This window comes from Crinia signifera, chromosome 5 (genome assembly GCF_055691185.1).
Source record: "Crinia signifera chromosome 5, ASM5569118v1, whole genome shotgun sequence".
Taxonomy (NCBI): domain Eukaryota; kingdom Metazoa; phylum Chordata; class Amphibia; order Anura; family Myobatrachidae; genus Crinia; species Crinia signifera.
The window spans coordinates 10,523,115-10,548,688 of NC_139221.1; the positions used below are offsets into that span (position 1 = coordinate 10,523,115).

The window sequence follows — 25,574 nt, forward strand, 5'->3', positions numbered from 1 at the left end:
TATTTACTTTAATGTTAAGTTTTGTCTCCCTGTACTGTTCCTTTGTACGGAGCTGCAACACACTTGTTGCGCCTTATAAGCTTAGACTGAACTTCATTAGTAAAACGCCATTTATTGGGTAATTGCCTAATGGTATTATAGCATTATTCATGACTGATGCAATTGATTGCTAAGGTTATTTAAGTGTCTTATTTGAAGGATTATATTTACGCTTGTTGTTACAAGTTACTCATTTACAGATTGTGCTGATACATATTATATGTGATTGGTAATAACCCAGTTTAACTTGCAGTGGTGACCATCGAAACCTGTTTAATATATTGTTGTCACCGTGTGGGGCTCTCTTGGGGTGCTCATCCGTTTGCCGCAGGTGCCCGTACAGAAGAAGCCATTGAAGTCACTGAACCAACCTGTCATCCGGAAGGTACAGGTACGACATTCCACCATCACAGGGGCTGATGTTACACTAACCTATGGGGGCTCCGGAAGCTCGGCTGCAGCAGAATTCAAATACTGTAACAGGGTGTGAGAATTAGAAAGTGCGTGATTTTGGGAGAGTTTTCCCATTTTGTTTAAAAGCGGCAATCATTTACACTGAAAACCTAGGGTGATTTTGCCATGTAATTAATTGCCACTTTGAAAAAATTGGGAAAACTCTCCCAAAATCTCCCACTTTCTAAGTCTCTCACCCTGTTACATTTGACCCTCGTGTGTTTACATTGCGTTGTGTAATTCGTAGCCGAAAACAGCGCAATGAACACAGTTACAGTACCTGATATAAATAGTCCAGGTGTCCCGGACGCAGGGCCAGTGCAAGGTTACTTGGCACCCTAGGCAATTGGGTGATGGACACCCCCAGCCGGTGGGGGGGGGGGGGAGGACGTCCATCACCCGCAGATTGCCGCTGAGGACTAGAAGGGGGGGGAGCGGGTGCCGGGGGGGGGTGTGGCCATCACCCGCAGAGTGCACGGGGTGCGGGCGCCTTCCGCTAATGATATCCACGGCACAGAGGGTGCGGGTGCCTCCCGCTAATCGGAGCCACGCCATGGGGGTGCAGACGCCTCCCGCTAATCGGAGCCACGCCATGGGGGTGCGGGCGCCTCCCGCTAATCAGATCCACGCCACGGGGGTGCGGGTGCCTCCCGCTAATCAGTTCCATGGCACGGGGCTGCGGGGGGTGCGGGCGCCTCCCTCCAATCAGATCCACAGGAGGGCGGGGTGTTGCTGACAAGGGCCGGAGGAGGGGGAGGGAGTACAGGCCGGCTCACCTGCTGGGATAAATAGCTGCTGGTACTTGGCAGCCTCCTCCTCCAACTCCGACGGGGGGGGTGGCTGCAGCTCAGTACCGCCCTCCAGTGACCGGCACCTTAGGCAAATGCCTGAAGCTGCCTAGTGGTGGCGCCGGCCCTGCCTGGACGCCATGTCAGGTTTGCCGCGTTGATTGATGGTACCGGGGTTGCTATGTTACTAGGTTGCTAGGATGCTATGCATGTGGTGCAGCCACTCAGCTTTCGCTGCTTTGTAGAAATCATGGGCTGGTCTATTTGCAGTCATGATGTGATTGACCCATATGTCTGTTATAAGGTAGTCAGGCCTGTGCTTCATTGCCAGTGATAATCTCTTCTTGGAGCTCAGTCGTTCAGTCCCTGTTCCTGGCTACTGATATTATGGAGGATTGCTGCTGATACACACACCATGCTTTCAGTTGTAGTCCTCTTAGCTAAGTTCCTGCATCTCTGTAGTTGTTATCCATGACTTGCCAATATCCCCCTCGGCTGGGACCCTGGGGGAGTGGAGACCCCACAATAAAGGGGGTCCTCAACCTCCAGGGCACCCCATGCCCAAGCTGAAGCCCAGGGCTGTCCCCGGTGCCCCTGGGCGGTTGGCATCGGGCTGATATTATTGATAAACTATTGAGTTTTGTAGTAGAACTACAAGTCCCAGCAAGCCTCCCCCGTATGCAGGGACTTGGAGAAACACAATTCCGGGCATGTGGGGCATTAAAGGCCCGCTGGTACTTGTAGTTCCACAGCTTGACCAATAGTGAAATAACACACAGACACATTAGAAATAGAAAACTTCCATTCATACCACAAGCACTCATCCATACTTACCTATAGGTTCCAACATAGGCCAGTCCTCTTCTCCAGTACAATCCAATAGGATACCTGTGGAAGGAAATTATACTCACCAATCAATTGGCTAGTCGCTGCTGATTGGCTGGGGAGGACCCGGTGTCTGATGTCACTGGCAAATCCCCTAGTTCGGGGGAGGAGCCCCAAGTGTAAACACACTTGGGCTTCTCACGTTTGCCAAGGTAACAGGACAGCATTTTTTAACCCCTGGATGCTATATTGACCTAAGAGGATGCAATCTACGCCGGATTGGTTGGTGATTATAATTTCCTTCCACAGGTACCATCAGGATCTCTACTGGACAAGGGGATGGGCCTATGTTGAAATCTATAGGTGAGTATGTATAAGTGGTTGTGGAATGAATTAACGTTTAATTGTTCTAAGATGTCTGTGTGTTATTTCACTATTGTTTTGTTGTGGAAGTACCAGTGGGCCCTTTAATGCCCCACATGCTGGGACTTGTGGTTCTCCAAGTTCCTGCATATGGGGGAGGCTTGCTGGGACTTGTAGTTCCACTACAAAATTCAATAGTTTATTAATCTAATTTTACACCACAATATCAGCCCGATGCCCACCACCCTGGGTCACCGGGGACAGCCCAGGGCTTCAGTCTGGGCAGGAGGTGCCCTGGAGGGGGGGGGTCACTTTATTGGGGGGACCCCAATCCCCCAGCCCAGGCTGACCAGTCTGGGGGTTATGCTTTGGCCAAGGGGAGCTTGGATAAAAAGTCTTCCTGGCTGTGGCATTACCCTGCTAACTGTTTGGGGGGGCGGGGGGGGGGGGGGGGGGACCCAACGGCTTTTTTTTGTTAAACAATTATTTATTTATTTTTCAATTTTTTTTTATAATTGTAAACCTGCATGTATGTGACTGATCTCTGCAGGCTCAGCAAAACTCGCAGCAAAAACATGTTCTACTTATCATTCGTATTTACTGGGAAATTGGTATATGCAAATTTACATATTTGTAAATTTGCTGCTCAAATAGAACACTATGGCCACATACGGCTGTGTTCTATCGATTGCGTATGCATTCATATCAGCCGAATACGGCTGACTCAGCCTCATTCGGCTGTTTGTAAATCAGCCGATGCAGTGTTCCCGGGCAGTATAACAGATAGAATGGGTATGAGTGAGTGCATTCATACCCATTTGTTCTTAGTAAATTTCCCCCTATGTGTGCAGTGCCTAAAACAATATACATTATTAGTGATGAGACAGATTTTTTTTTATTTCTCTGGTCGTGGAAACTACCTGTGTCTTATCGACATTTACATATTACCGCCTGGAAACATTCTGATTACTATTTGTGAATGTCTGCAAGTAATATTTCTCTGCCATAATCGAATAATCCTTCACTATTTTAATAACGAGATCATGTGATCTCCTGCCAATTATATAAGCCTCTACTGCCTGGTGGTTTAAGACCTGGTGGCATCCTAAGTACAGGAGTCTGTACAGTCAGAAAACCTAGCCCCCTGCCTGCCCATTTCCCGGCCCACTGTGTGCGCACGTCCCCACAAATATGATACTCAGCGAGTCTGCACATGCGTATTTTTGCCCATACCCATAACATGGGCCCCTGGAACGAATTCGGCCAAATACGAGCCAACCTGAATAATCCCTGTAAAGTGAAGTCCTACTTGAAGTTGGAGCCCACCTGATTATTTGCCGACTTTATACTGGAACGGGTGTATACATTATGGATGCATCCATGTTTATGTCTTTAAACTTTTATTTAAGGAAAACCATTAAAAAATATATTTTTTACAGTACAAAGCAGCACGTCACTATTGCAGTATTTTATTTTCTCTAGAACCTTTGATGCTTCTTCTGGAATGGATTTTATTGGTGACTAAAAGGAGGAATATTTTGAGGATTAAGGAGTCTATTTACTAAGGGCCTAATTCAGACCTGATAGCTGCTCTGCTAAATTTTACAGCCCTGCAATCAGGTATACGCTGCCCTGCCAGGGTGAAATCCTGCCCTGTGCCAGGCTACAATTGTGTAGCATGGAATGATTCCCCAGTGTGCACAGTCTGTGCGTAGCCGAACCGGGGGCGGACAGGGGGCTGGAGCAGGGGAACACAGGCGGATAGATGCCTGCTGAAAGCGGGTGGATGATGTCACATGACGTGTGCCTAACCCCCTTTTTGGCAATCTGCGGCGGGAAAGAAGTCAGTTCAGACTGAGGGGAGAGAAATAATTTGATGGTTGGCGGCATGTGTACGAGATGGAACACATCCCCTTACATGCTAGTGAGGGGATGCAGGCGGCTGTTGTTTGGCGGGGCGGCGGATGGCGCTGACCAGTTTAATAGGCTGCGAGTATATGCAGCCTAGTGGACAGGTCTGAATCAGGCCCAAAGTGTAGAGAGATAAAATACCAACCATTCACCTCCTAACTGTTATATTTTAAACACATCCTGTAATATGACAGATGACTGGCTGCTACTTTATCTCTCTCCACTTTATCTCCATCCCAAGTTTGGTAAATACACCTCTAATACCGCTTTCAGACCGCAAAAATGGTTCAGTCCCGGTGTGATCCTGCATTTTGGTCCGTCCAGATCGTATCAGCAAATTGGCAATATTGCCGGTTTGCCGACATCATGTGGGGGTGGGGCAGAGCATCATCGGGGTGGGGGAGGAGTCAGCGCTTAGAGCTGGCGCTGCTCCCAGCGCTGCCTCCTCCATAGTGTGAACGGGAAACGAGGCGCTCGAGCTGATTAACCATTTCACACCGCAAAGCAACACGGCAACGAACCGGTAAGAGCCCTTCTTTTTTTACTGGTTCGTATTGCCATGTTGCTACCGGTTTGCTGGACCCGGTAACCCCTTTCACATCGCACCAATTACCAGGTCGAACCGGCAAGAAACCGGCAAGTGAAAGGGGTATGAGAGAAGCAGAGATCTGCCTATGTCTAACACTGGAGCTAGTAATAGCATCTAAAAGATCATCTGAATTATTGTATTCTGCTAAATAAACCATTTGGGAGCATGAGGTTCGCGGCACCGAAACGTAAATATTTCCTAATGCTTTGTGCCCTGTATGGCTTGTTCCGGTCTGTTATATAACTGACCACTGTTATCCATTCCCTTTCCTCTATAGATCAGTACAGAACGTGGTCAGCCACCTCTAACCACGTTCCCAGATAGATAAGGCCATTTCCCCAAATCCTCCTTATGTTGTTATCATTAAATTAATCGAATATAGCTCGGTAGATGTGTGATTTGGGGGTACCCTTGTCATCATTTATCATTAGGTAATGGGGAGCAGGGATCTCATTTCAGCCAAATCTGCGAGGCCAGAATCTCATTGTATTGTGTAATTTTGCTTATTGGCCACCAGGCCGCGCTAGAGCTCAGGATGAGAATTAGCTCATTATACTCTGTAACAATAGCACAAATGTTGGTGTTTGTCTTTCATAAGAACAGGATGAGTACAGACTAGGGACCGGAGAGCACCTATTATTACATTGTTTAACATGCAAAAATGAGCATTTATTTCATAGGACAAGATTGTTTAAATGTGTTAAATAACCTTTCAGCTGCATGTACCGAGGGGTTCCCTTCTGGATAGCAGAAAACATACTCAGTTTTCCCCTGCAAAAGGCCTTGGGGCCAATTTACTAAGCAGTCATGCAATCACACCCTGGATTTAAAGAGGCAATAGTCTTAAACATACTTCTATACATGCATTAGCATTTTATATTATTGCCCCCTTAAATACAGTGGACGAGTGGCATATTCAATAAGAGGCATATAGTACATTTACCGCTCTAGAATTAAAGGCTCCCCCCCCCCCAATAATTTGGGGTTCTGCTGCTTTGGAACAATAAGTCCCAACAAGCCTCCCCTGCATCCAGGAGAACCACAAGTACCTGCATGTGTGGTATTAAAGGGCCCGCTGGGACTTGTAGTTCCACAGCAGAAGCAATACTAAATTATATCTGTCCTTTTGTCGAGCAGAAATCCATTTGGAAGCTGTGGGGAAAAAATACTCACCTTTTTCCGGTGTAGATCACATCCTCTTCAATCCAAGTGGTTATCCAAGGTGTTAAACGGAAACAACCTGCAAACCTGATTCATCTGGACTGAGGAGCAGCATGTGTGTTTAACTTGCAGCTCCTCCAAGTTACTAAAGGGGAATTCTACTGACATTTGTCAATGGGACTCCCCTCAGCTAATCAGGTGCAAGCTCCAGAGGAGCTCTGTGTGTGACTGGCTGTTTGCAGCCTATAGAACTCTATGTTTTGAAAATAACATTGGCTCCTATAATATTTTACCGGTTCCCATCATAGGAGCACTTGGGGACCTTACATAAAACGTGGCGGTACCCTGCTGATTTTTGCAGCCCAGTGCTGGTTTCAAAAATACAGGGAACCCCTCCTTTTTTTCTTCCGTCATTTTGGAACCAGGTCTAGTCCAAGAGCCCAGAGCTACAGGAAGACTCCAGGCAATTTTTCGCTGTATTATGGAAACCAGGACCGGCTCAAAGACCCCGGAGCTGGTCAAGCGCATAGGGGGGACCCCACACGTTTATGTTTTTATTTTGTCCACTTTATTAATTTTACACATTATAGCATATCAGTCAGATTTGTGCGATGCTTCAGGGATGGCTGTAAATACGAATGATTTCACAAATGGAAAATATGAATCCTGAGAGCTCGGCAGCGATGTCAATTTACAGAGTTCTCAGGCCAGAAACACGGACGATCGTAAACCTTCGTATTAGCCCCTCGGCCATTATGGCTGAGCTTCGTCCATTTCCCGCATTGTGCTTTATAACTAATGCACGGAAATGGCACTGGTGATTCCATTTGAATGAACTGTATATAACTCTGATTTAATTTCCCACCCAAGAATATAACAGCTACATAATAGGGGTAAGGCGCAATTAGGGAGATTTCTGACTCTTCGGGGAGTTGGGGAGATCTCTGCTATGTAAGTAGTCTCCCTAACAGTCAGGGAGTTTTATATCTTATTGTACTTCTTCCAATGAAATAATAACCCTGAAACGGGAATATGTGATCACGATTCTATCACACTGTCACTTGGAAGAGCCCAAATACAGAGTTTCTTATAGACCACATACTGTATGTACGTATATGTGTAACCAGTTTGTAGAACCCAGTTTGGGAACTTCATCATCTAAAATCACCTTAATTAAAGCACCCCATACTGCACACATCCTATATAATAAAAGGCTAACGCTGCTCCTCACCTCTATGGGGGGGATTAAAGGTTTTGTGCACTAGCGCCCAACTGAGAAAGTGAAATGTTGCTCCTTCTGGACGGATGCAGCAGCCGGCACTGACATTACTGATGGGCTGGTAATTAGTATATCATATTGCTTAAATATCATAAAATCATTAAAAAGCAAAACATGTTTCAAATGGAATGCAGTCAAAATCCCGACGGTCAAAATCCCAACAGGGTCAAAATCCCAAATGGGTCATAATCTCGACAAGGACAAAATCCCAACATTTAAAATCCCGACAAGGACAAAAGCCCGACAAGGTCAAAATACCGACATATAGAATGTACAGGTGAAACAGTCAACATGACTTTGTGTCGACAGGTCGCAAGGTTGACATGGTTTTTTTCACTGTTTTTTTGACCCGACATGTGCCGATAGGAGGTATTTCATGCCCTACCATCCACTAGGGCGCGGTGGGGGAATAAAATAGTGTGCCCGCAGCATGGCGAGGGACTGCGGTTCACTTCCAACTGTGTCCATGTCGACTGTGTTGACATTCGGGTAAGAAAACAGTGAAAAAAAACATGTCGACCTCGCGACCTGTCGACACAAAGTCATGTTGACTGTTTCACCTGTACATTCTATATGTCTGTATTTTGACCTTGTCGGGATTTTAAATGTCGGGATTTTGACCTTGTCGGGATTTTGTCCTTGTCCGTATTATGACCCTCTCGGGATTTCATACCGAATCCGTTTCAAACGAAGTCCGAAAAATAAGGATGTGGTATAACTGCCCGACAAATGGGATCCCAACAGTCAGTATACCGACATCGGAATCCCGACTGCCATTGTTCCAACAGGGGGGTGAGCGCAATGAAGCCTCTTGCAGGCTTTCTGCGCTCGCCACGCTGCAGGTTCTATTCTCCCTCTATGGGGGTCGTGGACCCCCACAAGGAAGACTAGCCCTGTCAGTCGGGATCCCCCCTGTCGGAGCACCGGCAGTCGGGATTCCGATGTCGGTATACTCAGGCATCAGGAAGTTTGGGGCCCCCACCTCCTTGACTTACCGTAACCCGGCTCCTGCTCCCCCATCTCCTCTTCCTCTGAGCTGCAGCCCGCAGGTCCCAGAGCACTGGCTTCTTCAACTCCGGATGCCGGCGGCCAATTAAAAATCTGCGAGCTCTGATTGGCTCAAAAGCCAGTGCAGCATTTTAATTGGCCGTCGGCGTCCTGGGTTGAATAAGCCTGTGCTCCGGGACCTACTTTGTTCAGTGCAGCAGAGGTAGTCGGAGGATTGTGGTGGGCCCTGGACAGCTGTACCTACAGCACCCCCCTATTGGCGGCCCTGGCTATACTGACTGTCGGTGTGATGGGAGAAATGAGCTGCCCGGGCCCTGGACAGCTGTACCTACAGCACCCCCTACTGGCGGCCCTGGCTATACTGACTGAGTACAGTTTATGTGAATTGCACATTGGCATGATAATCAGTCCCCACTCCGATTATCGTTAGAATATAAATGCGCCAGCAGGTGTAACGTTCTAATGCGACTAAGCTTTCACTGACACTACACCTGCGTGGACATTGTGAATGCCGACCCCATACCGAGTATTGTTTATTCCTGTTGTCTATCGCTATCAGTTAGCGGGACTGGTTGGGGGAGGGGAATCGGCGGCGGATGGTATCGGGCAGCTAATGGAAGTTAGAGTAGACCCTGCTTTGTGCTCTCGCCTGGGTCAGGCAATGCTGTCCTGCTCGGGAGTCTTATAATTGGATGAGCTTAATTTGCTTCCATGATCCTCTGCTCCCGCTGTGAGCCGGGGGGGGGGGGGGGGGGGGTCTTTGGTAGGGGATTCGGAGAGAGTTCTATCCTAATGGAGCTGAGGAGGTTTATCTTCTAATCCCATTCTGCAGAGATTCCCATTGTTATAGAGCCGCACAAAGGAGCAGTAACCTAACTCTGCTTCCCAGTCCCAAATATGTCACATGCCCCTGTCTAAGGAGCTAGAAATCCCAGATTAAACCGGAAAACCACAGCTCTGGAAGGGGGCAATCAGTGGAAGCTGAATAATTCCGGCTGTGCGGGAGATTTATGTATTTACTAGGTAAAAGCCCCTCACGGCTTCTGCAATGTACTTTCACTTTGAGATGTGACAGTTTTTACTTTCACTTTGAGCTGTGACCGTTTTCAGCCCACATACACCCTCAGTCCCTATCTGTTCCTACCTCCCATCTCTGTCTTCACAGCTCCCTCTCTCCATATACAGCAAGTTTGGAACAGATCAGTGTCCCTACAAAAATTGCTTTCACTTTTTGTTATGGCACCTTTTAGCACACAAAGGAGTAATTTGGACCATTGAGTGGTCTCTGGTTGTCAGTGGTGGTACTTCACCTCATATAGGCAAGGAGTAGTTAGCCTCTTATATATATATAACAATGGCAGCTGTGTAACAACAGCACTGCAGTCCAAGCGGTGGCTTGGGAGACCCAGCGCTGTGGGGGCGCATGATCTCTTCAGATTCCAGTGGTTCTGTACGTCTGTATGGAATCTGCTGAAAAATGTCCCTACAATAATGGCCGCCTGGCAAAGAGCAGTAAACCCCTGGCAACAAGTATTTAGGTAAAAACATTATAATAAATGTATGGGAGGGGGGCAAAATTTCTAGTTACGCCACTGAAGGCCGTGGTTCAGAAGCGGTTGCAGACGTTCCCGCAGAACCATCCATTGCCAAATTCTACACTGGTGTACAAGCACGCGGACTGTGTGCCGGCCCAAAGTGCATTCAGCTGTGCATCGGCCTCGCGGTGAGGGATAGCAGGCGCCAGGTGCAGCTCATTCCACGCCATAAGGCCCACAAAGCCACATAATGTCATTTTTGCCCCTAAATAAGGTAAACCAGTAGTAAATAGCTATCTCCCAATGGTACCTTTATGTCGGTTCATCAAGAGTTTAAATTGTGGAGAACTGATTATTGCAAGATGAATAATTTGGGTGTATAAAGGGGATATACCAGGAATACTGAGGCCCAGGGGCCTAATTATGTCTCAGTGGGTGAGGGCCCGGAGCAATTCTCTGCCCACTGTCCCGCACTTCACAAGGGACATGGACGGCTTGTGGCCTGGGCGGATGGGGGATGTACAGTGAGCTGCTGATCCACCTACAGGATTCTTTCAGTTAACACTTTGCCCCGGGCAATCCCCAGGCGGTCCTGACACACCAACAGGCCTCTGGGGGGGTCTGAAGACCCTCCAAAGGTCCATAAACACCCCTAGTCCCCCTTTCCAATCCTTCTCTTGTATTTTATATTCCTGTGTGATCAGCTTCTTTGTTCGCCTGGTATATATATATATATATATATATATATATATACGGCCAGGTAATCATTGTGGCTCACGCTGTAATGGGGGCGGCTCTCCGGCACAATGAGGCCTCAGTCCTGCATCAGGCCCCCACCATCACTCTATCCCGGTTCTTGTAGCTGGATGTCACACGTCCAATAGCATTTGCATTTTATGGGAACCCTCTGCGGGTCGGCTATTCAGCGCTGACACACCACCGCACTATAACACTATGGCACAAATAGAATAGGGGGGGAGCAGCAGAATCCAAACAAGCTGCCCCCGGGCCACGGTTTTAGGAATCCCGGCATTAACATAGCAATTAACCAATTAACTTTGTTCTCTATGTCATTAGAGAGAAATGGACTTTTGTTAAAAGAAAACTAACTAATACGATCTGAAGACCAACTCGAAAGACAAAAATCAATGAAAGTTACACTCTGGGATGTTGTTTCGCTACTTTTTTAAGCACAACAATTTTTGTTTGGGGGGGGGGGATGGGGGTTCTGGTTACTGACCTTCTTGGGGGATACACCAGTCAGTCAAAAATTATCTAGGAAATCTAATTTAAAGGATCTGCTTTTTTGGAAATGCTGGAGTTATGTATTATTGCCTGTCGAATGTAGGTAAAAATTAATAGAAAACACACTGCTCCACACCTCTATGGGGGAATTCAATTGTTTTACGCGCTGGTGGGCACTAGATGGTGCCTGACATAGCAAAGTGTAGCTCAGTTCCGGTGCGCACAGCCATCGTCGATGACATCCTTCCGTCATGTCGTTCCATCATTTTGACCAAGGTTGGTGACTAGTTTGTTGTATTGTTGCGATATGTGTGATACGCACGTGGAAAGTCTTCACACTGTCTCTCATTACACTTACAATAAGTGATGAGGCAACAGATGCAGTGGAACAGAACAACTGTATCGTTCGTGCAATCTTAGCCTGCGTTATATAAGCAGACGCCTAGACCTAGAGTGTGCTGCTTGTTCAATGCCTGTGACTGCGCTACTGCTGGGGCGGCAGCTCCATAGAGCAGACACAAAGCAGAAGTCACCTGAAAAAAGGGGACGTAACCCTGGATAAGGTCAACAGCACCCCACATAGGGCTGACATCCCGAGGAGAGAGGACAGGCAACCCGAGGACAGAGGTCTGACACCCCTAGGACAGAGGTCTGACACCCCGAGGACAGAGGACAGGCAACCCGAGGAGAGAGGTCTGACACCCCGGGGACAGAGGACAGGCACCCCTAGGACAGATGTCTGACACCCCGAGGACAGAGGACAGGCAACCCGAGGAGAGAGGTCTGACACCCCTAGGACAGAGGTCTGACACCCCGAGGACAGAGGACAGGCAACCCGAGGAGAGAGGTCTGACACCCCTAGGACAGAGGTCTGACACCCCGAGGACAGAGGACAGGCAACCCGAGGAGAGAGGTCTGACACCCTGGGGACAGAGGACAGGCACCCCTAGGACAGATGTCTGACACCCCGGGGACAGAGGACAGGCACCCCTAGGACACATGACTGACATCCCGGGGACAGAGGACAGGCAATCCGAGGAGAGAGGTCTGACACCCTGGGGACAGAGGACAGGCACCCCTAGGACAGAGGTCTGACACCCCTAGGACAGAGGTCTGACACCCAGAGGACAGGCAACCCGAGGACAGAGGTCTGACACCCTGGGGACAGAGGACAGGCACCCCTAGGACAGAGGCCTGACACCCCGGGGACAGAGGACAGGCAACACGAGGACAGAGGTCTGACACCCCTAGGACAGAGGTCTGACACCCCGAGGACAGAGGACAGGCAATCCGAGGAGAGATGTCTGACACCCCGGGGACAAAGGACAGGCACCCCTAGGACAGAGGTCTGACACCCCGAGGACAGAGGAGAGGCAACCCGAGGAGAGAGGTCTGACACCCCGAGGACAGAGGACAGGCACCCCTAGAACAGATGTCTGACACCCCGGGGACAAAGGACAGGCACCCCTAGGACAGAGGTCTGACACCCCGGGGACAGAGGACAGGCACCCCTAGGACAGAGGCCTGACACCCCGGGGACAGAGGACAGGCACCCCTAGGACAGAGGCCTGGCACCCCGGGGACAGAGGACAGGCACCCCGAGGACAGAGGCCTGACACCCCGGGGACAGAGGACAGGCACCCCGAGGACAGAGGCCTGACACCCCTAGGACAGAGGTCTGACACCCCGGGGACAGAGGACAAGCACCCCTAGGACAGAGGTCTGACACCCCAGGGACATAGGACAGGCACCCTTGGGACAGAGGCCTGACACCCCGGAGACAGAGGTCTGACAACCCGGGGACAGAGGCCTGACACCTTGGGGACAGAGGCCTAACACCCCTAGGACAGAGGTCTGACAATCCGGGGACAGGGTCCTGACACAGTGAGGGACAGATGCCTGACACTTCAGGGACAGAGGCCTGACACCCCGGGAAGAGAGGCCAGACACAGGGGACAGAGACCAGACACCCCTAGGACAGAGGCCTTACACGCCGGGGACAGAGACCTGACACACTGAGGGACAGAGGCCCGACACCCCGGGGACAGAGGCCTGACATCCCAGGGACAGAGGCCTGACACACTGAGTGACAGATGCCTGACACCCCGGGGACAGAGGACAGGCACCCCTAGGACAGAGGTCTGACACCCTGGGGACAGAGGTCTGACACCCCGGGGACAGAGGACAGGCACCCCTAGGACAGAGGTCTGACAGCCCGGGGACAGAGGACAGGCACCCCTAGGACAGAGGTCTGACACCCCGGGGACAGAGGACAGGCACCCCTAGGACAGAGGCCTAACACCCCTAGGACAGAGGTCTGACACCCCGGGGACAGAGGACAGGCACCTAGGACAGATGTCTGACACCCCGGGGACAGAGGACAGGCACCCCGAGGACAGAGGTCTGACACTCCGGGAACAGAGACCTGACACCCCGGGGACAAAGGCCTGACACCCCGGGGACAGAGGCCTGACACCCCGGGAAGAGAGGCCAGACACAGGGGACAGAGGCCTGACACCCCGGGGACAGAGGCCTGACACCCCGGGGACAGAGGCCTGACACCCCGGGAAGAGAGGCCAGACACAGGGGACAGAGACCAGACACCCCTAGGACAGAGGCCTTACATGCCGGGGACAGAGACCTGACACACTGAGGGACAGAGGCCTGACACCCCGGGGACAGAGGCCTGACATCCCGGTGACAGAGGCCTGACACCCCTAGGACAGAGGTCTGACAATCCGGGGACAGAGGACAGGCACCCCGAGGACAGAGGTCTGACACCCCGGGGACAGAGGACAGGCACCCCGGGGACAGAGGCCTGACATCCCTAGGACAGAGGTCTGACAATCCGGGGACAGAGACCTGACACACTGAGTGACAGATGCCTGACACCCCGGGGACAGAGGACAGGCACCCCGAGGACAGAGGCCTGACACCCCTAGGACAGAGGTCTGACAATCCGGGGACAGAGACCTGACACACTGAGTGACAGATGCCTGACACCCCGGGGACAGAGGACAGGCACCCCGAGGACAGAGGCCTGACACCCCTAGGACAGAGGTCTGACACCCCGGGGACAGAGGACAGGCACCCCTAGGACAGAGGTCTGACACCCCGGGGACAGAGGACAGGCACCCCTAGGACAGAGGTCTGACACCCCGGGGACAGAGGACAGGCACCCCTAGGACAGAGGCCTAACACCCCTAGGACAGAGGTCTGACACCCCGGGGACAGAGGACAAGCACCCCTAGGACAGAGGTCTGACACCCCAGGGACATAGGACAGGCACCCCTGGGACAGAGGCCTGACACCCCGGAGACAGAGGTCTGACAACCCGGGGACAGAGGCCTGACACCTTGGGGACAGAGGCCTAACACCCCTAGGACAGAGGTCTGACAATCCGGGGACAGGGTCCTGACACAGGGGACAGAGACCAGACACCCCTAGGACAGAGGCCTTACACGCCGGGGACAGAGACCTGACACACTGAGGGACAGAGGCCCGACACCCCGGGGACAGAGGCCTGACATCCCGGGGACAGAGGCCTGACACACTGAGTGACAGATGCCTGACACTTCAGGGACAGAGGCCTGACACCCCGGGAAGAGAGGCCAGACACAGGGGACAGAGACCAGACACCCCTAGGACAGAGGCCTTACACGCCGGGGACAGAGACCTGACACACTGAGGGACAGAGGCCCGACACCCCGGGGACAGAGGCCTGACATCCCGGGGACAGAGGCCTGACACACTGAGTGACAGATGCCTGACACCCCGGGGACAGAGGACAGGCACCCCTAGGACAGAGGTCTGACACCCCGGGGACAGAGGACAGGCACCCCTAGGACAGAGGCCTAACACCCCTAGGACAGAGGTCTGACACCCCGGGGACAGAGGACAGGCACCTAGGACAGATGTCTGACACCCCGGGGACAGAGGACAGGCACCCCGAGGACAGAGGTCTGACACTCCGGGAACAGAGACCTGACACCCCGGGGACAAAGGCCTGACACCCCGGGGACAGAGGCCTGACACCCCGGGAAGAGAGGCCAGACACAGGGGACAGAGGCCTGACACCCCGGGGACAGAGGCCTGACACCCCGGGGACAGAGGCCTGACACCCCGGGAAGAGAGGCCAGACACAGGGGACAGAGACCAGACACCCCTAGGACAGAGGCCTTACATGCCGGGGACAGAGACCTGACACACTGAGGGACAGAGGCCTGACACCCCGGGGACAGAGGCCTGACATCCCGGTGACAGAGGCCTGACACCCCTAGGACAGAGGTCTGACAATCCGGGGACAGAGGACAGGCACCCCGAGGACAGAGGTCTGACACCCCGGGGACAGAGGACAGGCACCCCGGGGACAGAGGCCTGACATCCCTAGGACAGAGGTCTGACAATCCGGGGACAGAGACCTGACACACTGAGTGACAGATGCCTGACACCCCGGGGACAGAGGACAGGCACCCCGAGGACAGAGGCCTGACACCCCTAGGACAGAGGTCTGACAATCCGGGGACAGAGACCTGACACACTGAGTGACAGATGCCTGACACCCCGGGGACAGAGGACAGGCACCCCAAGGACAGAGGCCTGACACCCCTAGGACAGAGGTCTGACACCCCGGGGACAGAGGACAGGCACCCCTAGGACAGAGGTCTGACACCCCGGGGACAGAGGACAGGCACCCCTAGGACAGAGGTCTGACACCCCGGGGACAGGGGACAGGCACCCCTAGGACAGAGGCCTAACACCCCTAGGACAGAGGTCTGACAACCCAGGGACAGAGGACAGGCACCTAGGACAGATGTCTGACACCCCGGGGACAGAGGACAGGCACCCCGAGGACAGAGGTCTGACACTCCGGGAACAGAGACCTGACACCCCGGGGACAAAGGCCTGACACCCCGGGGACAGAGGCCTGACACCTTGGGAAGAGAGGCCAGACACAGGGGACAGAGGCCTGACACCCCGGGGACAGAGGCCTGACACCCCGGGGACAGAGGCCTGACACCCCGGGGACAGAGGCCTGACACCCCGGGAAGAGAGGCCAGACACAGGGGACAGAGACCAGACACCCCTAGGACAGAGGCCTTACACGCCGGGGACAGAGACCTGACACACTGAGGGACAGAGGCCTGACACCCCGGGGACAGAGGCCTGACATCCCTGGGACAGAGGCCTGACACCCCTAGGACAGAGGTCTGACAATCCGGGGACAGAGGTCTGACACACTGAGTGACAGATGCCTGACACCCCGGGGACAGATACCTGACACACTGAGTGACAGAGGCCTGCCACCCCGGGGACAGAGGTCTGACAACCCGGGGACAGAGGCCTGACACCTCGGGGACGGGAGGCCTAACACCCCTAGGACAGAGGTCTGACAATCCGGGGACAGGGTCCTGACACAGTGAGGGACAGAAGCCTGACACTTCAGGGACAGAGGCCTGACACCCCGGGGACAGAGGCCTGACACCCCGGGGACAGAGGTCTGACAACCCAGGGACAGAGGCCTGACACACCTGGGACAGAGGCCTGACACACCTGGGACAGAGGCCTGGCACACCTGGGACAGAGGCCTGACACACCTGGGACAGAGGCCTGACACCCCAGGGACAGAGGCCTGACACCCCGGGGACAGGGTCCTGACACACTGAGGGACAGAGCAAAAGGAATGGATAGAAGGAACCTTTAGCGCACTGGGTGAAATTGACAAGAAATTTATTCCATAAAACTGAAGTTTATTCCATATAAAAACATAGGCAAAAAATGTACACAAGATGAATAAAAATAAATGACGAATCCCTCCTTACCCAGCTGGAAGGGTGGAGCCAGGGATGGTAAAGACAGAGTGTTTCCAAAAAGATATGGGCTCACCCCGGGGATAGAGGCCAGACACAGGGGACAGAGACCTGACACCCCGGTGACAGATGCCTGACACACCTGGGACAGAGGCCTGACAACCCTGGGACAGAGGCCTGACACCCCGGGGACAGAGGCCTGACACACCTGGGACAGAGACCTGACACACCTGGGACAGAGGCCTGACACACCTAGGACAGAGGCCTGACACCCCGGGACAGAGGCCTGACACCCCGGGGACAGAGGCCTGACACACCTGGGACAAAGGCCTGACAACCCTGGGACAGAGGCCTGACACCCCAGGGACAGAGGCCTGACAATCTGGATACAGGGTCCTGACACACTGAGGGATAGAGGCCTGACAGCCCTAGGACAGACACCTGACACCCCTGGGACAGAGGCCTGACACCCCTGGGACAGAGGCCTGACACCCCGGGGACAGAGGCCTGACACCCCGGGGACAGAGGCCTGACACCCTGGGGACCGAGGCCTGACACCCCGGGGACAGAGGTCTCACACCCCTGGGACAGAGGCCTGACACCCCGGGGACAGAGGTCTCACACCCCTGGGACAGAGGCCTGACACCCCAGGGACCGAGGCCTGACACCCCGGGGACAGAGGCCTGACCCCCCGGGGACAGAGGCCTGACACCCCGGGGACCGAGGCCTGACACCCCGGGGACAGAGGTCTCACACCCCTGGGACAGAGGCCTGACACCCCGGGGACAGAGGCCTGACCCCCCCGGGAACAGAGGCCTGACACCCTGGGGACCGAGGCCTGACACCCCAGGGACAGAGGCCTGACACCCCGGGGACTGAGGCCTGACACCCCGGGGACAGAGGTCTCACACCCCTGGGACAGAGGCCTGACACCCCAGGGACAGAGGCCTGCTGCCGTCTTACAACTCACCCTTTCACTTTATAATGGACGGGATACAACAAAACAGCCTATTGTTATTCATTTTCCTGTCTCCCCCATTGTCCATCTTTTGTGAGGGAGTAAAAATGTTTGTGTATGAAGCGTCTTTATCTCTCTAGTAACTTAGTCACAGACTTTCATTCTCCAGTCACTTAACAGATGGTCACAGACAGTGCTTGCTGGGTGTAGAGTCAATTATTCTGGGTCATTCACAGTATCAAGCTGTCAATCTATCTGTCTATCTATCTATATCATCTATATATCTCATCTATAGCTATCTATCTATCTATCTATCTAATCTATATATCTCATCTATCTATCTATCTATCTATCTATCTATCTATCTATATCATCTATATATCTCATCTATCTATCTATATCATCTATATATCTCATATATCTATATCTATATCATCTATATATCTCATCTATCTATATCTATCTATCTATATCGTATATATAGATATATATTTATCTATCTATCTCATATCGTATCTATCTATCTATATTATCTATATATCTCATCTATCTATATCGTATCTATCTACCTATCTATCTATCTATCTCTCTATCTATCTCTCTATCTGTCTCTCTATCTGTCTCTCTATATCGCATCTATCTATCTGCTATGAGACATTCCTGCCCCGTGTCTGTCTATCTATCTCTCTATCTATCTATCTATCTATCTATCTCTCTATCTGCTATCAGAGGTTTCTCCCCCGTGTCTGTCTATCTATCTCTCTATCTATCTATCTATCTATCTATCTATCTATCTATCTATCTATATCATCTATATATCTCATCTATCTATCTATCTATCTATATCATCTATATTATCTATATATCATCTATCTATCTATCTATATTATCTATATATCATCTATCTATATCTATCTATATTATCTATATATCATCTATCTATATCTATCTATCTATATATCTAATCTATCTATCTATCTATCTATCTATCTATCTATCTATCTAACTGCTAGCAGACGTTTCTACCCCATGTCTATCTATCTCTCTATCTATCTGCTATCAGACATACCTACCCCTTGTCTATCTATCTATCTATCTATCTATCTATCTATCTATATCATATCTATCTAGCTAGCTAGCTAGCTAGCTCATCTATCTATCTATATATATTATCTATATATCTCATCTATATATATATATATATCTCAACTATCTATCTATCTATCTATCTATCTATCTATCTATCTATCTATCTCATATCTATCTATCTATCTATCTATCTCATATCTATCTATCTATCTATCTCATATCTATCTATCTATATCCTATCTATCTATTTATCTGACCAGATCTGGCATGTGGCTTCGGGGATGGACAGAAGTGGAAGCATTGAGGCTTGATGGGATTTCTCCGCATAACACCCACATAAAGTATATGAGAGTGTGGAGCCCGAAGATTTGACCAGATAGCGGAGAGGTCAGGAGCGGGCAGGGAAGCCCGGGTGTGGTATTGGGGTCCGACGTCGGGTGAATGCCTGTCGGCACCCGGGAAGCCCACACCAGGAGGTCACAGTATGTAAGCAAAGTCCAGTGGTCCATTGGGACCAGGGATGAGTCTTGGAACTGGCTGGGACCAAAGGAGGTAAATTAGTGGATTAATCCGATAATGACCATCGATGGTGGGAACAGTCACAGGGAATTCCGCAGGCAGGGCAGAGACGAAGGCACACCATAGGCGATAGAGGTTGCTACCCTGTAGCACTGCTGGAATCTAGAGGGGACTGTAACCGATTGTGATGGGGTACCGGTAGCCAACACATCGCTGAACAGAAGCTGAAGTGGTGTACCAAGGTAGCAGGCACTGAGGGAGGACACTGATGATAACAGTTATCAACGATGCACACCGATGGTGGCTGGAATCAATGGTGAAACATCCCCTCTTCTCCCACTATCACCATCAGCATTGGTGAAACCGAGATCACGTCCACCGACCAAACGCGCTGCCTCGGTGTCATCATTGACTCCTCCCTCTCTTTCACCCCCCACATTCGTGCTCTCTCACAGTCTTGCCGCTTTCACCTACGCAACATCTCACGCATCAGACCATTCCTCTCCACTGACGCGACCAAAATTCTCATTCACTCTCTTGTCATCTCCCGCCTTGACTACTGCAACATCCTTCTCTCTGGGCTACCTCTCACCCGCCTCGCACCTCTCCAATCCATTCTTAACGCTGCTGCTAGGCTCATCTTCCTCTCCCGCCGCTCTACCTCCGCCTCCCCCCTCTGTTTATCTCTTCACTGGCTCCCCATTCCTTTCCGAGTTCTCTTTAAACTCCTCACCACCACCTACAAGGCTCTCTCCTCCTCCACAGCTCCCTACCTCTCTTCACTGATCTCTATCCACACTCCCTCCCGTCCTCTTCGCTCCATCGCTGACCGCCGACTGACCTCTCACCTAATCACCTCCTCCCACTCCCGTGTCCAAGATTTCTCTCGCGCTGCCCCCCTGCACTGGAACAACCTCCCGCCACCCATCAGGCTATCTGATTCCCTTACCTCCTTCAAGCGCTCCCTCAAAACCCACTTTTTTCGACTAGCCTATCCCTCCTCCTAACCTCTTTTGATCCTCCTATCCTGCCTCCGTTCCCCTCCGTTCCTACTTATCCTATTGTATTTCGTTCGTCCACCCACCTATTTTTAGTATGTTAACTCTTATGAGCAGGGCCCTCCTTCCTCACGTACTCACCCTACCTCATTACCTCACCTGTGCTCCTGTCCTGTTCTTCCCTTCCTCTACTTCATCTTCAGTCTCCTTGACAATTTTGACACCTACTTCTGAACTGATGCTGATTTTAGTTCTACCAGCTATACCCCTATTTATACTGTATCTTTCAACACACCCTGTACGTTACCTTGTAATTTGTTTTTTTGTTTGCTATGTACGGCGCTGCGGACACTTTGCGGCGCCTTATAAATAAACGTACTACTACTACTACTAATGGTGACTGATAATGCTGTTGGCACACTGATAGTGACAAGTCATGTTGGTGGCAGCTCAATGGTGATCGATGGTGGAACAATGATGGGAATGAGTATCGATGGTGGAACACTGACGCTGATGAGTATCGATGGAGTTTTAGGGAACGGATGGAACTGAAGGATTCCAGGTACTGCGCTATATAAGAAACTGTAACAGAATCTGCTGCGCTATATAAGACACTGTAACGGAATCTGCTGCGCTATATAAGACACTGTAACGGAATCTGCTGCGCTATATAAGACACTGTAACGGAATCTGCTGCGCTATATAAGAAACTAACGGAATCTGCTGCGCTATATAAGACACTGTAATGGAATCTGCTGCTCTATATAAGACACTGTAACGGAATCTGCTGCGCTATATAAGACACTGTAACGGAATCTGCTGCGCTATATAAGACACTGTAACGGCATCTGCTGCGCTATATAAGACACTGTAACGGCATCTGCTGCGCTATATAAGACACTGTAACGGAATCTGCTGCGCTATATAAGACACTGTAATGGAATCTGCTGCGCTATATAAGACACTGTAACAGAATCTGCTGCGCTATATAAGACACTGTAACGGAATCTGCTGCACTATATAAGACACTGTAACAGAATCTGCTGGGCTATATAAGACACTGTAACGGAATGTGCTGCACTATATAAGACACTGTAACGGAATCTGCTGCGCTATATAAGAAACTGTAACAGAATCTGCTGCTCTATATAAGACACTGTAACGAAATCTGCTGCACTATATAAGACACTGTAACGGAATCAGCTGCGCTATATAAGACACTGTAACGGAATCAGCTGCGCTATATAAGACACTGTAACGGAATCAGCTGCGCTATATAAGACGCTGTAATGGAATCTGCTGCGCTATATAAGACACTGTAACAGAATCTGCTGCGCTATATAAGACACTGTAACAGAATCTGCTGCGCTATATAAGACACTGTAACGGAATCTGTTGCGCTATATAAGACGCTGTAACGGAATCTGCTGCGCTATATAAGACGCTGTAACGGAATCTGCTGCGCTATATAAGACGCTGTAACGGAATCTGCTGCGCTATATAAGACTCTGTAACGGAATCTGCTGCACTATATAAGACACTGTAACAGAATCTGCTGGGCTATATAAGACGCTGTAACGGAATCTGCTGCGCAATATAAGAAGCTGTAACGGATTCGGCTGCGCTATATAAGTTGCTGTAATGGAATCTGCTGCGCTATATAAGACACTGTAACAGAATCTGCTGCGCTATATAAGACACTGTAACAGAATCTGCTGGGCTATATAAGACGCTGTAACGGAATCTGCTGCGCTATATAAGACGCTGTAATGGAATCTGCTGCGCTATATAAGACACTGTAACAGAATCTGCTGCGCTATATAAGAGACTGTAACAGAATCTGCTGCGCTATATAAGACACTGTAACAGAATCTGCTGGGCTATATAAGACGCTGTAACGGAATCTGCTGCGCTATATAAGACACTGTAACGGAATCTGCTGCGCTATATAAGACACTGTAACGGAATCTGCTGCGCTATATACGACACTGTAACGGAATCTGTTGCGCTATATAAGACGCTGTAACGGAATCTGCTGCGCTATATAAGACGCTGTAACGGAATCTGCTGCGCTATATAAGACGCTGTAACGGAATCTGCTGCGCTATATAAGACTCTGTAACGGAATCTGCTGCACTATATAAGACACTGTAACAGAATCTGCTGGGCTATATAAGACACTGTAAGGGAATCTGCTGCGCTATATAAGACACTGTAACGGAATCTGCTGCGCTATATAAGACGCTGTAACGGAATCTGCTGCGCAATATAAGAAGCTGTAACGGATTCGGCTGCGCTATATAAGTTGCTGTAATGGAATCTGCTGCGCTATATAAGACACTGTAACAGAATCTGCTGCGCTATATAAGACACTGTAACAGAATCTGCTGGGCTATATAAGACGCTGTAACGGAATCTGCTGCGCTATATAAGACGCTGTAATGGAATCTGCTGCGCTATATAAGACACTGTAACAGAATCTGCTGCGCTATATAAGAGACTGTAACGGAATCTGCTGCGCTATATAAGACACTGTAACAGAATCTGCTGGGCTATATAAGACGCTGTAACGGAATCTGCTGCGCTATATAAGACACTGTAACGGAATCTGCTGCGCTATATAAGACACTGTAACGGAATCTGCTGCGCTATATACGACACTGTAACGGAATCTGCTGCACTATATAAGACACTGTAAAAAAATTAAAAATAAATTCAGGTCATATTGAAATATTGTGAAAACACCCATTTTCACATTCTTTTAGTAAAAAGACTTGTAAAGCTTGTTGCATATGTTATAATTGGTCGATAAATCAGCCCTCATATTTTGGCACCTGACCCACTAGTCATGGCTGCTGAGTTTTAGGCAATAAGACACTGCGCCACCTCTTTTCTCTCTGTGTAACCTGGCCGTCAGCCGTTGTGTGTAGCTGTATCACTGGAATATGAGCGATCCTATCAGTGCGACCCTATGAATAACAATATCTTGCAAGCAGCAGACGTCCCAACACCTCCCACCAGCTCCCTCTCCACCATCAATGGCCTCCCGTACAAACAGCTTCTTGATAATGAAAAGAGGAAACAGAAGAGTAAGCCCATCGCCATTATATAAACACAAGCGACAACTTCAAACATCCTCCAGGCCCCATTCAGAGGACCTATGAAGTTATCCCTTGTTGGAGCAGACTCATTCATTTCAAGTGAACTGGGAAACCTCCCCTGACATTGACAATCAAACACGTTGGGTCCTTGATGTGTTAAGTTACTGGGAGGAGGTGGACACATTTCCTCTGCGAGCTGAGCCAAGTATCATTTGACCCGGGCACTTCACTATACCCTAGAAGTTCAGTGTTGATTCATGGCAACCAGTTAGGAAGGACAGAGAGCCAAGGCACTTGACAAGAGTTAACCTCCAGTTGCCTGTAATATGAATTAGAATACGGAGAGGATCTAATGACATCCGGAGTAGAAAGTTGGGTGAGGGCGGCGGGGGGGGGGGGGGGGGGGGGGGGGGGAAAGAAAGATAAAATCTTATTTTATCTTTCTTTTTCTTCTTTCTCCTGTCCTGATACGACGAGTGGATGCGGAAAACAGACCAAAGAAACACAAAACCAGCCAAGAAGTCGCAGATCTCTGGAAAATAATATCACAATGGTGGTAATAACAAGTGGCAGATTTAGGGGGAGGGGGGTCTGCAGCACAGTTCAAAAATTTAAAAAGGGGAGCCGCACCCACTGCCAGTGAGTCAGTTTGGGATGGCAGTTGGTGGCAGTGGGTGTGGCTCCCCTAACTAAATATTGAACGGTGCTGCAGCCCCCCTCTGGATCCGCCAGTGGTGGCAACTATAATATTCTTGGTTGCCGGGGTTCGCTGACAGTCTGATGCTAAAATGACAGCATGGATCTGGCGAATGTAGCTATGAATCAGCCCCCTATGCTCCTTTTCTGCAGGGAGGGACATTATCCGCGCATATGGGGAAGTATAACACGTCAGCATTGGCTTTTCTGTGCAAACCCGGATGTGTAGACTACTGCCTGCCCCTATATGGACTATGGGGAATCTGTGGCTAATCCCCCCCTCTGTAGCCGATATGTCATTATTTTCTGGGGATGAGCTGTTTCTATAATGAGCCATTGCCAGTGTATTGTCTGTTAGATCTGTGCTGAGTTTATCTGATGATGTCATAGTTTCATAAGATGATGTAATAGGAGCCCACCTCACTACAAGGATTAGGTTTTTACAAGGATCACCGTAATTGGGGATTTTACAGTCTTGCTGCTTTACCTAACAATTCACTGACACAGGAACATTTATGGAGGGTGTACAGACAATGGGGAACAGCAGTGGGTCACTTTGATTGGAGGAAAACAGCTGTTTCGGGGGAATAAAACACTACAGGTCCCACGTCTCTATCAATAAGCGGAACTGAGAGAAAACAAAAAAAACCCAACTGTTTTTATTGAGTGCAAATTCCAGCAGTGGCTGCTCCGGCATTACAGCCCCTGGCATTTATAACCTGGGACGTGGCAGTATCCAGGCTGGTTACCACTGGTCCTGGTGTGTGCTGGGAGGTTTAGGACCCCCCCCCCCCCCCCCCCGCCCTGCGTCTAAGCCCCCCACATGAATTTGCACTCTGTAGGGATATAAATGTCACTAGCTTCTAGCCTGACCTTAACTCTCCCTGTTAATGTCTAAGGGGGTATCAATCCTGGATTCCGACTGTCGGAACGTTCCAACAGGTGCAATCCTGGCCCGTTTTTACCTGGCCCGACAGTATAATTTGTTGAGGCAATCTGAAGAAATTTCACCCAACACTCCCTGAAGCTCCTCCCCCAAGTTGGATTGGCTTGATGGGCACTGAAGCTGCTCCCACAAAAGCTCATTGGGGTTGAGATCTGCTGACTGCGCTGGCTACTCCATTACAGACAGAATACCAGCTCTCTGCTTCATCCCTAAATAGTTCTTGCATAATTTGGAGGTGGGCTTTGGGTCATTGTTCTGTTG

The 25,574-nt window shown here is 50.3% G+C and overlaps 1 protein-coding gene across 1 annotated transcript in view; it reads left to right on the top strand.

Moving 5' to 3' along the window:
* The first annotated feature begins 311 nt into the window (after positions 1 to 311).
* The window catches only part of WNT3A (Wnt family member 3A), a 152,979-nt gene continuing 127,716 nt past the window's right edge, over positions 312 to 25,574 (top strand). Inside the window, exon 1 of the mRNA XM_083186675.1 lies at positions 312 to 430. The gene's annotated coding sequence lies outside the window, so the exon portion shown is untranslated. The remainder of the gene's footprint in view (positions 431 to 25,574) is intronic.